This window comes from Agelaius phoeniceus, chromosome 28 (assembly GCF_051311805.1).
Source record: "Agelaius phoeniceus isolate bAgePho1 chromosome 28, bAgePho1.hap1, whole genome shotgun sequence".
NCBI lineage: Eukaryota > Metazoa > Chordata > Aves > Passeriformes > Icteridae > Agelaius > Agelaius phoeniceus.
In genome coordinates this window covers 3,539,542-3,554,763 of record NC_135292.1, presented here as the reverse complement: position 1 = coordinate 3,554,763, position 15,222 = coordinate 3,539,542, and the positions used below count along the sequence as shown (strand labels likewise).

General features: G+C 55.0%; 1 protein-coding gene across 1 annotated transcript in view; it reads left to right on the top strand.

Moving 5' to 3' along the window:
• The window catches only part of LOC143696059 (uncharacterized), a 186,038-nt gene that overhangs the window by 44,406 nt on the left and 126,410 nt on the right, over window positions 1–15,222 (top strand). The gene's annotated exons all lie outside the window — the stretch shown is intronic.

Sequence of the window (15,222 nt, the reverse complement as noted above, 5' to 3'; positions counted from 1 at the left end):
GCTCGCGGCCGTTCCTCCGTTGCCCCCGCGAACCCAACGGAGGAGCCGCCGCGCGCCCCAAGGAACGAAAGAGAGAAACAAACAAATCACACCCCAAAGTCATTCCTATTAGAGAAGTAACCAAAGAAAACAACGTAGCAATAACGAAGACTGTTGGCTTCTGGCTTCTTTCTTCTTTGCATGAGACCAAGCATTTCGTGGGGAACAATTGCCTCTTCTGACAATTTTGCCAGAGTGGACAGGAGCAGAGCATTTACTTTTCAAGTAGAAAAGGGAAATCGTGTCAGTAATGTCATCTCTTTTCATCCTCTGTTGACACAGTTGCAGGCTGCCAAAAGGCATGGTCTGTAGTGTGGAACTTGGGGCCAAGTTTCTTTTTCTGCCAGAGGATGAGGAGGGGAAGTATCCCAGAATCATGGAGTCGTGGCATGGTTTGGCTTGGAAGGGATCTGGAAAATCCCATGGCTGCAACCCCCCTGCTGTGGCTGGGGATCCCTTGCACTGGACCGGCTTGTCTAGAGCTCCATGCAGCCTGGCCTTGAACACTGTCAGGGACGGGACATGCACACCTTCTCTGGGCAACCTGTTCCAGGAGAGTCTTTTTTCTGAATCCCTTACCTAAACCTAATCTCTCTCCATTTGGATCCATGCTCCCTTGTCCTGTCCTTGCCTGCCCCCGTACAAAGTCCCTGTCCAGCTTTCTTGTGGGTTGCCCTCAGGTACTGGAAGGCCGCAGCTGGATCAAGGCTGGGTCTCTTTCCCAGGCTGAAGAAGCCGAGCTGTGTCAGCCTTTCCTTGCAGGAGAGGAGCTGCAGCCCCGGCACCATCTGGGTGTCCCTGCTGGGCCCCTGCTGCAGCGTGTCCACGTCCTTGCCGTCCGTGTCGGGGAGCCCGGCAGAGGCGGAGGCAGCGCTGCAGGTGCAGGGTCAGCGGCGGGGAGGAGACCCGGCCCTGGCAGCGGCTCCGGGAGCAGCGATTGGCGCTGGGCCGCCCGCACTGCAGAGAGCCGGGGCCCTTGTGCCTGCCCTTGTGCCCAGGGCGCCTTTCCCCGCCGCCCGCCCCGCCCGCCCGCTCGGGGGAAATGCCCCCTGTGCCGCCCCTCAGGGCCGCCCCTCGCCGCTGCACCGGGCGCTCCCGGCGCCGCCTGGAGGGGCCCAGGCCTCGGCCTCACCCTGCTCAGCCCGAGGCCTGGAAAAGCAGATTCAAACACCCACCCAGAAAGTGCCCCAGGATGCCAAGGTCAATCTTTTGTCACCAGCACGGCTTTGCTATCAGAGTCTGGACGGGAGTAGAAAATCACCAGGGGAAAAGAGCATGAACAAGTTCTGCCTTGGCACTACCTCAAGCTGTGGGGTACCAGTTGTTGCTTTCACTGGCTCTGGATTGAAGGCACTTGAGACAGTAATTCATGTTCAGACTCAAGTGTTTATTATTTCTTATCGGTAAAACAGCCTCATTACTGGGAGTTCAGCAGCTTTTCATTAGAAGGCACAAAATGGCCAACAATCTCTTGTTCCAAGGTCTTTTAAGACTAAACTATCCAATTAGGAACTGACACCTAGATTATTTTCCCGTTTAAGCCAATAACTGATCCCAAAGAGCCTGCAATGTGGAATTTCTGCCCAATTACAAAAAGCCACCCAAACTCATGAAGAAGAAGGAAGAAGCATGAAGAAGAAACCCAGGACGAAACACTGTGCCCTCCATTTTGCTTCCATCCACAACATACTAAAAATCCCAAAACCTCAACTTCTCAGAGTCAGAATGGACCAAAGCCCAAACACTGGAGGTGATAAGAATGGACTAAAACCACAACCAAGGAATCTGCATCGCCCTGAAATACCTTTCCCCTTACTTCAGCCTGGTGCATATTCATAGAGCCTCATGCATATCCATAAACTACTTTACATATTCCAGGAATGATTTTACATGGCCTCTCCCTGGGTCTGCCTTTTCAGAGCATGTGTGTTTCTTGGCTGTGGTTTTGGCTCCTTCTCTTTATCACCTCCAGTTTTTGGGCCTTGGTGCACTCTGCCTTCAGACGGGGAGTGCTGATAGTTGGCAGATCTGTACACGTGTCCTCATCCTGTGTGCATTGGATGTTATCCCATCCAAGCAGGCAGTTTAACACAAGCAGCTATTTCACTGATTAATAACAGAAATAAAAACTACATAACAAAGTTACTTTAAAAAACAGTCCCAGCCCATATTTGATCCCAGTCTGTGTGGTCCTGATCCATATGGTCCCAGTCCCTGGGATCCCAGTCCATACAGTCCCAGTCCATATTTGACCCCACTCCAGGCTATCCTGGCCTGGAGGGTTCTGATCCACAGGATCCCCATCCATGTGATCCCAGTCCGTATTTGATCCCAGCCCATCTTTGATCCCAGCCCATATTTGATCCCAGCCCATCTTTGATCCCAGCCCATCTTTGATCCCAGTCTGTGGGGTCCTGCACACACTCCCAGGGTCTGGAATTCCAGTTCCCAGCCAGGAAAAAATGTTCCTGCCCTTGAACTTCCTTCCTATCCCCTCAACAAATTGCAATAAAATTATAAACAAAGAAATAATAATTGAAATTAAATAAATTATAATAAAAAAAACCTCAACTCTTCTTTACAATACTCCAACTATGATTTAACTCAGACCAAAAATAACTATTACTATAATATTACCAATGCATATAAATAAACAAATTATATATCAGGAAATACCTTTTGAAAATTTTAACTCGATGACTAATGTACTTTAGATAAAAAAATCTAAAGAAACAAACAAGCAATCTAACACCTCTTAGTTAAACAATTCATATTACAAATATACTAAACACAAAACCAAACACCAGTACAATTTCTCAGACATTTCAACCAAACAATTAAACTTTAATAACATCCTTAAGTACTCTTGAAAAATTAAAATTATTTTTAAAAAATTAATTGTGTGCAGGTGGTTTTATTTCAATATTGGTTTTTGGATTGTTTGGGTTAGATGATTTAAAAAATGGGAATTTTATAGGAATTGAATCAGCTGAGAAGGTGGCACTCTGCAAACAGAAATGACTGAAAATGAACGGGACAGAAATCAGTAACTCTGAAAGTTTTATTTGCTATCAAATACATCCCACACACCCAGCCCCACACAATCCCCATCCCACTGCTCCAAAATTGGGATCCCACTTCTCCCAATCTCCTTCCAACCCCATCTCACCCTGGTGGCTGTGGAATGGAGTGAGTTTGGCATGGGATTGAGTTTTTTTGAGGAGGGAACAAGGAATTTGAGGTAGGGTTGAGCCTTTTTGGGTTAACATTCAGTTATTTTCAGTGGAATTTGAGTGGTTTTGAGGTGACAGATCCATCCCTCTTGGCTTTTGGAGTAGAGAGAGAGGGAGAAGAGAAAAAAATTAAGGCCAAAGAAACGGACAAGCAGCCAGGAGTGTTCCCAACATGGATCACAGGGAATGTGAGTGACCAGGGCTGTGCCCAAAGTGCCTCCTCCAGTGGGGGATGGAGCTGCAGCAGCGCACGAAGCTCTTCCCGCACTCGGGGCACTCGCAGGGCTTCCCTTACTGGTGCCTCCGTTGGTGTTTGGTCAAGGTAGAGCTCCTGGAGAAGCTCTTCCCACACTGGGGACACTCGTAGGGCCTCTCCCCTGTGTGGATGCGCCGGTGGGTGACAAGGTGGGAGTTGAGCTTGAATCCCTTCCCACAGTCGGGGCAGCGGAATGGCCTCTCCTCTGTGTGAATCCGATAGTGCAGGAGGAGATTGAAGCTGGTCTGAAACCTCTTCCTGCATTTATCACACTCGTAGGGCCTCTCCCCTGTGTGGATGCGCCGGTGCCTGACGAGGTCAGAGTTGCGCTGGAATCCCTTCCTGCAGTCGGGGCATTGGAAGGGCCTCTCCTCTGTGTGACTCTGATAGTGCTGGAGGAGACTGGAGCTGGTCTGAAACCTCTTCGCACACTTGGAGCACTCATAGGGTCTCTCCCCTGTGTGGGTCCTCTGGTGCCTGATCAGGTCGCAGTTCCACCTGAAGCTCTTCCCACACTCCACGCACGTGTGGGGCTTCTCCCCATCATGGAGCTGCTCATGGAGCACCAGCTCCGAGCTCTGCCTCCATCTCCGGCCGCCTTCCCGGCCCAGGCTGCCTCTTTCCCCCTCACATCCCCGCCATCTGCGTTTGCAGCCCCTCCTCGTGTGGCATCTCCGGGCCTTTTCCTCCCCGTTGGCTTCCTGCGCCGTGGAGCCGCTCAAAACGGCCTCTGCCACCAGGTTCTGCCGCGGGCATTTGTCCTCCCTGCTCTCCATGCTCAGCTCCTGCTCTGGGCGAGGAAGGACAAGGACAGCATGGGATTTGCCTCCGTGTCACAGGCAAGGGCAACCAGATCCCCCCAGGCCGTCTCTGGGGACGCACTGCCCCCTCTTGGCTCTCCCCATTTCGGGATGCCGGGGCTCTTTGGGCTCCCGGGCTCCCTTCTCCCCTCATTCTCTGCTCTGCGCTGCAGCGGCTCCAAGGAGTCCCCCCTGCCCCTCTCCAGGCTCTTGAGGCTCCCGCCAATGGCGGCGCTCCCCCCTCTCTGGCCTCCCCACTTTGGCCTCCTGGGGGACACAGGGCTCTGCTCCTCCAGGCTGCCTCTGCCGGCAGCCGCCACCGCCACCCCCCGATGTCCCCCCGAGGGGCCTTTTCCGCTCAGCCTTGGACTTCTTCATTCTCCAAACATCCCCCCAGAAACCCAACCCAGGGACCCCCCGGGATATCCGGGCCGGGCTCCCCCTCCCTGCTCACCTGCGCCATGGGGGGGGCGATGATCCCACAGGTGGGGGCTGCGAATTCAGGCAGGGATCGAGACCGCATTGTTCGAAAAGCTCAGCCTTGATCCGCCATTGTCCCTCCTCTTCCTCCCGCTCCTCCTCTGTCCTATCTCCACCTCCCTCTCCTCCTCCCTCCTAACCCCGCCTCCTTCCCTGCTCTTTCTCCTCCCGCTCCTCCTCTTCCATCCCCCCTCCTCCTCCTCCCCTGTCTTATCCCCACCTCCTGCTCCTCTTCCATCCCGCCCCTTCCATTCCTTCTCCCCCTCTTCCCCCTTACCCCGCCTCCTCCTCCCCCTCCATCCCTGCCCTTCCCTCCCTCCTCCTCCTCCCCCAGCAGCAGCCACACCCTCGGTGCCCCGTTCCCGCAGCCCTCGCAGCCCGCGGCAGCAGCGGCCATGGAGCCGGGCCAGGTCGGCATGGGCAGCGCGGGGCTCTCGGCTGCTCCCAGCCGCTGCGGGCGGGGGGAACCCGGCCCGGGCCAAAGGAGAGGCAAACTGGGTAAACTGGGGGCAGATCACAAAGCTAAGGATACAGCAGAAAATGGAGCTGAAAGAGTTAGTTTAATATTCACTCCAAACGAGGAAAAACTGGAAATTCCAAAGTTTAGGGAAGCCGAGAAAAAAGAATTAAACAAGATAGGAAATGAACAAGATAAATCAGGGAAATAGAAACTTCTACATGACTTAATAAAATGTGCTTACTAGGAAAAGATTAGAAGACGTGCATCAGAAACCCCACTGGCGTACTCAAGCTTTGTGTGATCATTTTTTAAGGAATTTTGGGTGCACTGGGATTTTTGGTGTAGCAAAGCAAGTCACTGAAAGATGCTTAATTTGCCAAAGGATAAATAAAAAGGTGATGAGAAAAACAACATTAGGAGGTCATGAGTTAGCTTGTTTTTCAAAATATCCAAGCAGAAGAATAATCCAAAATTATTTCAAAATATCCAAGCAGCAGTTTAGATTTGTTAGGTTCTGGATTTATTTGGAAAAAAACCCATTTAATCTAGAAGAAAGAGAATATGCCATATGTTAGACAGGAGATTTTAGGGGAATAAAAATCTTTGGAGTATCAGAAACACCCGAGGAAAAAACCAAGAAAATAAAAAGGGGAAATGAAAGGGAGGGGAACAAGTGGAAAAGTCAGAAAGAGAGTGGGATCCTCTGCAGCTCTTGCCCCCTCCGTTGGCGGCCGAGGCGCCTGTCCCGGGTCCCGGCTCGCTGCCCGCCTCAGCTCCGCCTGCCCCGGTTTCCATCCCAGGTGCGGGCTCACTGCCCAGGGCAGCTCCACCTGCCCCGGCGCTGGCGGTGAATTTGTGTGCCCTGGCCCCACTGCCCGGCCCGCGGCCGCTCTGCCGGCCATGCTGGGGAAGATGGGGTTGCTCTGTCCTGCCGCGTGGGCCGAGGTCACCGCGCCGACCGCACCGAGGGCGGGTCCCAGCCATCCCATCCCCGGCTGCCCTGCCCGTGCCAGCTGCGCTGGGCAGCGCCGCTGCTGCTGCCGGGGTCTCCCACCTGCCTTTTCTCTGCCGGGAGCTGCCGGATCAGCCGCCATAAGCCATGTGGGGGCTGCCCACGCTCCGGCTCGGCCTCCACGGGAAGATCCCCCTCTGGCGATTCCGGCAGCAGACCCTGCCCACACTCCGACCGAGCCTCGGCGGGATATCCTCCCCTGACCCCTCCTGCTCTGAGTTACGTCCCCTTGGTAACCACAGCTCCTGCTGTTCAGGGAAAATCCCTCTCTCTACAGGAAGCACCTTATCGAAACACTAGGAGCTCAGTTAAAAGGCAGCCCTCTCCAAATTCTTTCTCAAAACACGGGAGAAAGGCTACAGAAGGTAAAAAAGTGAAAGAGTTAGATGAAGGGATTGCTCTATTGCCGTTAAGAGAGGTTCCCATGGCAGGGATGCGCTGCCCCGCCCCGCGGGAGCCACCGGCGCCCCTGCCGGCCGTGCCCGGAACTGCACCCAAGGGGAAAGCGCCGCGGCCGAAAGGCCGGGACCGGCTCCGGGCTCTGTTTGTTGTCACTGCCGGAGCTGTTTATACACACTACTATTATTATATTATACACACTAGTAAAGAACCGTTATTCCTAATCCCCTATCTTTGCCTGAGAGCCCCTTGATTTCACTATCCTAAAAATTAAGAGGGAGGGGGTTTGCATTCTCCATTCCAAGAGAGGCTTTTTCTGTCTTCCCAAGCAGACACCTGTCTTGTAAAGCAAGACAAGCACCCCCAGGCACTGAGGGGGGCTGCAGGAGGGGCAGAAGAAGGCCCTGCAGCACTTGGGCACAAAGGCCCAGCAGGTGAATGCAAGAAGGGAGCAGCAAAAGGCCAAGCTGAAGGCAAAGGCCAGGGCAGAGCTCCTACAGCCCCTGAGGGATCAGCCCCAGGGCCCAAGGGGGCCCCGGCACCCAGGGCACGGCTCGGCCACAAGCACCCGGCAGAGGCATTGCCCTCCTCGGCAGGGCACAGCCCACCCAAACAGCCCCTGGCAAGGAATCAGGGCTCCGGCTGCAGGGCACAAGGACACTGCAAGCAGAGACAGCAGCACCCTCAGGACCAGCAAGTCCAGCCCGTGATGGACATGGATTGGCAGGGCTGTCACAGCTCCCATCACACCAGGGACCCTCCACACTGGAGCCCTTGAGAACATTCAGGTGGGTCTGCATTGAGAGGAGGCATTTCCTGATGGACACAGGGGCCTCTCAATCTGCTCTGAATCTTAGACCTAAAGGGGAAAATAGTACAGGAATATTTTAATTTTTAAGGGAATGAGTGGGAAAGATGAGCAGGTATGATTTGTTCAACCACTATTAGAAGCTGTGGGGGATAGGTTTGAAATAAATGAATTTCTTTTTCTTCCTCCTGTGATTGTAATTAACTAGGAAGGAGTTTGAGAGCTGGATTTTAATACTGTAAAAAGGGATACAGAGGCTAGTTCTGTTGTACCTCTGTGTCAAAAGTCTGACAAGGCCTATGCTGAAGTGAACCCAGAAGTGTGGGCAGCCCCAGGGAAATACAGAAAATTAGATATGGAGCCTCTACAAATTAAAGCAACCAGGACAGGCAATACCCTGTTCCAAGAGAGGGAAGGAAGGGCTTACAGCCTGGTATTGAGTCCCTGTTAAAGGCAGGGCTTTTGGAGCCAAGGGTGTCTCCCTACAACACTCCTATCTTGCCAGTCAACAAACTGGATGGATGGACACAAGGGGGAAACACAGAATTTTCAAGTGTTAAAATTAAGATTAACTGAGGTGAGTGGCCTGGGCCTTCCAGACAGGGAAAAAGAATTTGAATTATAGGTGGACGTTAAACAGGGTCTTGCCAAAGGAATTCTTGTGCTAAAATGTTTAACCCAGTGGCCAGAGAGCAGCCTCATTGTCTGCAGAATTGTGCAGCCACAGCTTCCGTGGGAGCAGAGGCTGAAAACTGATGACAACAGGAGGATCTCCTAGAGTTCAAGTCTGGCATCAAGTTAAAGCTTTGACAACCAAAAGAGCCTCTAAATGGATGAGCAGGGCTCGGTGATTACAGTATGAAACTTGTTCAGTGGCACAGGAGGATTCAGAACTGAGGACAGGGCAAGGGTTTAACCCAGCCTCCTGTTTGAACAGCCTGGAGAGGGGCTGGCAAGGAACCCAGGACTGCACTCAAGGGACAGAGCTCCCGAGCCAGGCTGGGAGAGATTGATGGGACATTCCCCGGCCTGAGGGAGACAATGTGTTTGTGGATGGCTCTGCAAGGGCAGCAGGAGGGAAAAGAGCTACAAGACAGGCTGTTATTAAGGAGGGGGAATCAGACAAAGCGCAGGTCACCGCCCCATGCTCAGCTCAACCCGCGGAGCTGTGGGTGCTTGTAAGAGCCTGGCACTGAAATGCCCTGAGCAGGAAGGCTTCAAAATCTTCTGCTGACACCATGGCACCTAACAGGGGGGCAAAAGCAATTCTGACTGCTTCAGCAAGCACTGGATCACTTATTAACCTATTTCTAAAACAAATAATTCAAAGATAATGGATTGTGGGAGCAATAGATTCAGATGGGGAACTCATTTTACAGGAAAGACCCTTCAGGGGGTTATGGCAGCTTTAGGAATACAATGGGACCTCCATAACCCCTGGCAAGCCCAGAGCTCGGGTTGGGTAGAAAGAATGAATGGGGAAATAAAGAAACACCTTTGGAAGCCAGAGATAGAAACCAAGATGCCATGGGTACAGCTTTTGCCATTGGCTTTGGCAAGAAAAAGAGCCAGACCCAAGGCAGATATTCAATTATCTCCCTTGGAATTCATGTCTGGAATTCCTTACCTGGGCAATTCTCCACCTAGTGCAGGGTGGAAATAAGGGATGTAAATGTAAGGCAGGCTGTAGCCAGGATCCTGTCTCCTGTGGAATCTCTCCCCCAGGAAGCTGGGCTGGCACAGAGCCTGCCCTGGGACTTTGCTGTTGCCAACACCCAGCCAGGCCATCGGCTCCTGCCTAAGGAGTGCAAAGCAGCACCACTGGTGGCCAAGGGGCCCACGCCAAGTGTCCCTGAGGCCAGAAACAGCCGCCAGCACAGCTGAGCACGGGGGGACCCCTCAGCCTGGCCTCAGGGGCTCTGAAGCCCCGGAGATTTGCACTTCCCGCCTGCAGCAGGACCATGGGAGCCGCCCCTGAGCCTGCCCTGAAGGCAACGCAGCAGCAGCCAGGGCTCCACAGCGGGCCAAGCCCCTGGGCCTGCCCACAGATCCTCTGCTCAAACCCTCGGGAATCCTGGCCACCCTCCCCTGGCACCTCCAGCCACTGCGGCCAAGCCTCGCTGCCGCTGCTGCAGCTCCAGCGCTGGCTGGGCCTGCACTGCCACAGCTGCTGGGGAGCACCGCGGCACAATTCCACCCTGGGGCTCAGTCACACCCACACTCTGGGCTGCCTGCGACTGCACTGCTGCAAGATGTACCCATCCTGGTTCTTTTAAATCTTATTTCTCTGCTCAGAAAGGTTTCTCTACTCAAAGGTTTGCCTTTGGGAAAGAAATTTTAAAGGTTTTATTTAAGGGGTTCCCAGTCTGTTCGGATGTTAAACTCATCTCCACCACTCAATGGAGATGAGTTTAACATCCGACCAGACTGGGAATAGCCCAAAAGACACCCACAGAGATAACGACCAGCAACAAAACATCAACGCCCCGCAGCAAACAGCAACCAACAGCTACCCCAGACACTGCCCCCGCACAGCTGGAGACACCTGGTCTGGAAAAGGCTGAGAAGGAAATCCAGGAGTGTGGGCGGAATTCACAGCAGAGGGGAAGAAATCCGAGTCTAATAGGAAACCAAACACTAAAAACTTACACGACTTGGAAGCAATGAACATTAAAGCAGTGGATTTAGATTGGTTCAGACTACGTAAAGTTTAGGAAAAATCGAGTAAAACTGACATGTCATGGAATGATTTTTTCTGCACAGCCGGGCTATGTGTGGATGAAAGTATTTCTGTTGCACATCCTGGCCAGAACCAAGTAATGCCTTGACTCTCTCACACTAAAGAGATTCTTGGAGAGTTTTTGTTTTCCCTACAGTTTCAGTGATAAGATTACAACATGAGAAACATTTTTTATAATAATCCTACTTTATATTGTCAGGTAGGTTTGGGACAGAAGGGTGAGAATCAATTTTTGGTCAGGGTTTTTCCATGTTCGCCTTTATGTTGCATTTTGCAAAATTGAAGAGCTTTAACCGTGATACTTTTAACTCTTAAATAGTTAATACTTTTTTTAAAAAAAGCAGATTCCGGGGGGCCACATGTGACTCACCAGATGGCTGCCCTGGAAGAGAAGCTTTGGTTCTAGTCAGCCAGGAGAGGAGCTTTAGGAATGCAAATGAACCCTGCTGGGCAAAGCCTGGCCAATGTACCTGGGTCTCTTGCCTGGGGCAGGAATTGGGCTGGTTCCCCCTGCCCCTCACCCCGAGCTCTGCCTGCTTGCACTGATGGAATTTGCACAGCTCAAGGCAGAGCCCGGGGTGAGGATATCTGACCCTGCGACAGAAACGGGTGAAGCTGCACAGGGAAACAGCAAATGGAGAATGTTGGGAAAACTTCACTATAAATAAATGGGGGGAATCATCCCTCTGCCCACTCCAACGTGTGCTGTCACTGTCTATGTTATATAGGGTGGATTAGAGCACTGAGATGTTCTTGCTACAACAAGTTCCGGGAAATCAGTTGGGAATCCAAGTATTTGATGATTTAATTAGAGAAAAATGGTCAATTGATGCAGCCCTGGCTGGAGAGAGCGGCCAAAGATGGGGAGAAGATGAACGGCCAGCAGAACAAATCCTACAACACCATGCACCAGCCCCTGGGAACCCAAACCAATTCATATCAGGAGCCACAGAACCCATTTCTCATTTCAATGGCACCATTAGATTACAAGCTGCCCTCGGAATAACCAACCAGACAGCTCCAGCTCCTGACCTTCCTGCTGAGCAATCCACTGAAATGAGGAACACAACATTTCACCATGGGATGGGATCAGATCATCTGTTAGCAGAGAAAAGAGGAGTTTGTGGAAAATCAAATGACTCAAACTGGTCTTGGCAAATAGATGACAAAGCCAAAGTGGTGAAACAGATAACAAAGGAAACAAAAAAGCAGCTCATGTACCAGTCCAAACGTGGAAAGGATGGGAATGGGACATGGTTTTGTGGTTCCCTGGCAGACCATGGGTTAAACGAATGCTGCTTCTGCTCTGATGTGCTACAGCACCTCTCACCTTTTTACCATGCTCCGCACCTTGAGAGTGCAGCTCATTCAGCAGCTGAGCGAGGGGCCAGGGACTTGTAGATAAGGAAGTAAGGGGCGAAACCACCAGCTTCAATAAATGTTATTAATTAACATGGACTGCTGCTCACAGAAAGTCCCGCTAAATTCCTGAACGTCGAGAACAAAAAAGACTTAACAGAGCCGTGAATATCGGCTGTTCTACAAAAGTGGGGGTGCACATTAACGAGGACGTGCAGTTGGCAGATCGGGAGGTCTGAACCTTCCAAGTACCTCAGCCAGTGGGCAAAGGGAGAGGGAGATGAGGCGGGAAAATGAGGATAAAAAGGAGGCTGCGAACTACAACAATGGCAGCGAGCGCACGGCAAATGCCCCACGGCCTCTCCCTCTGCTCAGCAATAAAGTCACTTGTACAGGACTCCTCTGTCTCCTCGGGGCACAGAAACCTCCGGCCACGTGAATTTCCCCGCACAGCCGCGGGCACGGGGCAGCCGCCCCTGTGCCAGCCACAGGAACCGGGCCGAGCCAGCGCTGCTCCGGCAGCGGCTCCTGCCGAGGCAGCGGCCGCAAGGAGACCGCGGGCAGCCGCTCCCGCAGCGCCCTCACGGCAGCGGCACCACGGGCCGGACACGGCACAAGGAACCCGCCTGAGCCCCCTGCCGCCCCCGAGGCCCGCAGCGAGCCCCGAGCCCCCGCACAACCCAGCGCGGCTCCCACCTGCGCTGCGGCCGCCTCCCAGCTCCGCCGCCGCCTCACCGGTGGCTCCCGGTCACTCCCAGTATGGTCCAAATCACTCCCGGTAGGATCCCAGTTGCCTCCGACACGGTCCCAGCGGCTCCCAGTCATGCCCTGTATGGTTCCTTTCACTCTCAGTCCCTCTCAGTAAGAGCCCAGTGTGGCCCCAGGCACTTCCAGTATGAGCCAGGTCACACCTTACCCGATGCCATTTGCCCCCGCTGTGGTCCCAGTTGCTGCCAGTATAAGTCCAGTCACCTCCAGTTTGATCCCAGTTACTCCCAGACACTCCCAGTACTATGCCAGTCACTCCAAGTGTCACCTCATCAGTCCCAGTATGATCCCAGTATGACCCCAGCATGGGGCAGCTGCTCCCAGTATGATCCCAGTTGCTCCCTGCATTATTCCAGTTTCTCTTCTTCACCCCTACTACAGATCTGATCACTCCCAGTATGATTCCAGTCAGTCCCAGGATGATCCAAACCATTCCCAGTCCCTCCCAGTCCAATCTCAATTGTCCCCTGCATGTTCCCAGTAGCCCTCAGTGTGGTCCCAGTATATCCCAGTATGATCTCTGCTGCCTCAGTTCTGCTCCCAGTGGGTTCTTTTCCCAGTCTGTCCCAGTCCATTCCAGTCTGTCCCAGTCTCTCTCCAGCAGCTGCTGCCCACCCCCCCCTCCCAACCCCATTCCCGGGCACTGGGACCCCCCCTGCACCCCCTTATCCTGCACCAACACCCCCCTGCACCCCCTTTCCCGGGTATTCTCCTCTCCCAGCCCCTGGATCCCCCATTTCCGTGAGCCCAGGGAGCCCCGGGCCCCCATTCCCGGCCAGCCCGGGGCACCTCAGCCCCAGCCTCCCTTTGCTGGGAAACCCGGCCTGGGCACGGGGCTCTGCGGCCGCTCTGGGATTTATGATCCCCCAAAGGAAAGGGAGAGAACAGCAGAGAGAGAGCGAGAGAGAGAAGGAGATTGGGAATCAGGGATCGGGTCCCAGCGCCCAGCCCTGCTCCGCCGGGGGTGGGACCCGCACCCGCAGCAAAAATTGGCTCCGCTGCTCCCGCTGCTTGCCCGGCTTTGGGCCGAGCCCAGCGGGGTCCGGGCAGAGTTTGAGCGCAGGGCCGGGAGTTCAGCAGAGCCCGGCCCGGGGGTCCCGCAGGGCGCGGCCCTGGAGGGTCCCAGACGGATCCCCGAGGGATCCAGAGGGGTGCCAGGAGGGGATCCAGGTGAATTCCCTGGAATTCGCCCTTTCCCCCTCCCCCCGCGCTCCCTCGGGCACTTTCGCTTTCGCGTCTCTGCAGCCGCGATCGGGGACGGCTGCGATGGCCCCAGCGCTGGGGCTGGGGGTGCTCCGGGGGCTCCTGGGGCTCCTGGGGGACCCGGGGGCCGCGACCAAAGGTGAGTGGGACCCCCCGAAACCGGGACCCCCCTGAACCGCAATTCCCGGGCACCGGGACCCCCTTGATCTTCCATTCCCGGGCAGGGGAACCCTCCTGAACCCCCATTTTGGGTCATGCCACCCCCCCTCACTCCACTTCCCCAGCACCGGGACCCCCCTGTACCCCCTCATCTGGCACCGAGATCCCCTGAACCCCCATTTCTGTTCACCGGGACCCCCCTGAACCGCAATTCCTGGGCCCCGGGAACTCCCTAAACCTCCATTCCCGGGTACCGGGACTCCCCTGAACCCCCATTTTCGGTCCTGTGACCCCCTCAGCACCCTTTTTCAGCACCGGGACCGCCCTGAACCCCCATTCCTGAGCACGCGGACCCCCTTGAGCGCCCATTTCTGGGCACAGGGACCCCCCTGTACCCCCTTGCCCAGCATTGGCACCGCCCTGTACCCCCTCATGTGGCCCCAGGACCCCCCTGAATCCCCATTTCTGGTCACCGACGCCCCCGGAACCGCAATTCCCGGCCACCGGGACCCCCTTGAATCCCAAATTCCTGGAAGGAAACTCCCCCCGAACCCGCATTCCCCGGCACGGGAACCCCCTGAACCCCAATTTTTGGGCACTGGGACCCCCCTGCCCCCTCTAATCCGGGCCTAGGATCCCTCCGCACCCCCGTCAGTGCTCTGGGAAGCCCTGCACGCCCATTCCCGGCCACCTCGTCATTCCCAGACCCCAGACCCGCCCTTTTCCTCGGCTTTTGGACCCCCAGATCTCCCAAATTTCGGCGTCCCCCCAGTTCTTCATTCCCGGCGCTTCCTGGAAGGGGTTCCAGGGGATCCCGGAGGGTCCCCTGGGGTTCCAGGGGGTCAAGAGACCCCCCTTGAACGTTCATTTCGGGACACTGGGACCCCCCCTGTACCCCCTTTCCTCAGCCCCGATAACCCCTGCACCCCCTTATCTGCAGCCTGGAACCCCCTGAGCCCCCATTCCCGGGCAGGGAAACCGCCCTGAACCCCAATTTCTGGGCACCGGGATCCACTACATCCCCTTATCCGGCACCGGGACCCCCTGAACCTCAATTTTCAGGCACCAGGACCCCTTGAACCCCGGAACTCGGGAATGGAACCCCCTGGAACCCCATTCCTGGGCACCGGGACCCCAGTGCATCCCGTTATCTGGCCCTAGGACCCCCTGCACCCCCTTTCCCAGCACCAGATCCCAGCCAGGCCATTATCTGGCACCGGCACCCCTGAACCCCCCATTCCTGGGCACCGGGACCCCACTGCATCCCCTTATACAGCACCAGGACCCCCTGAACCCCCATTCCACTGCACCAGGACCCCCGTGCACCCCCATATCTGAGACTGGAACCCTCCCAAACCCTCCGTTCTCAGGCACAGGGACCTCCCCCTGCACCCCCTTATCCAGCACGGGGACCCTCCTGCACCCCCTCATGCAGCACCAATGCCCCCCTGCACCCCCTTTCCCGGCCCTCCCCCTCTCGGACACCCCAGCCCCCGCTTTTCCTTG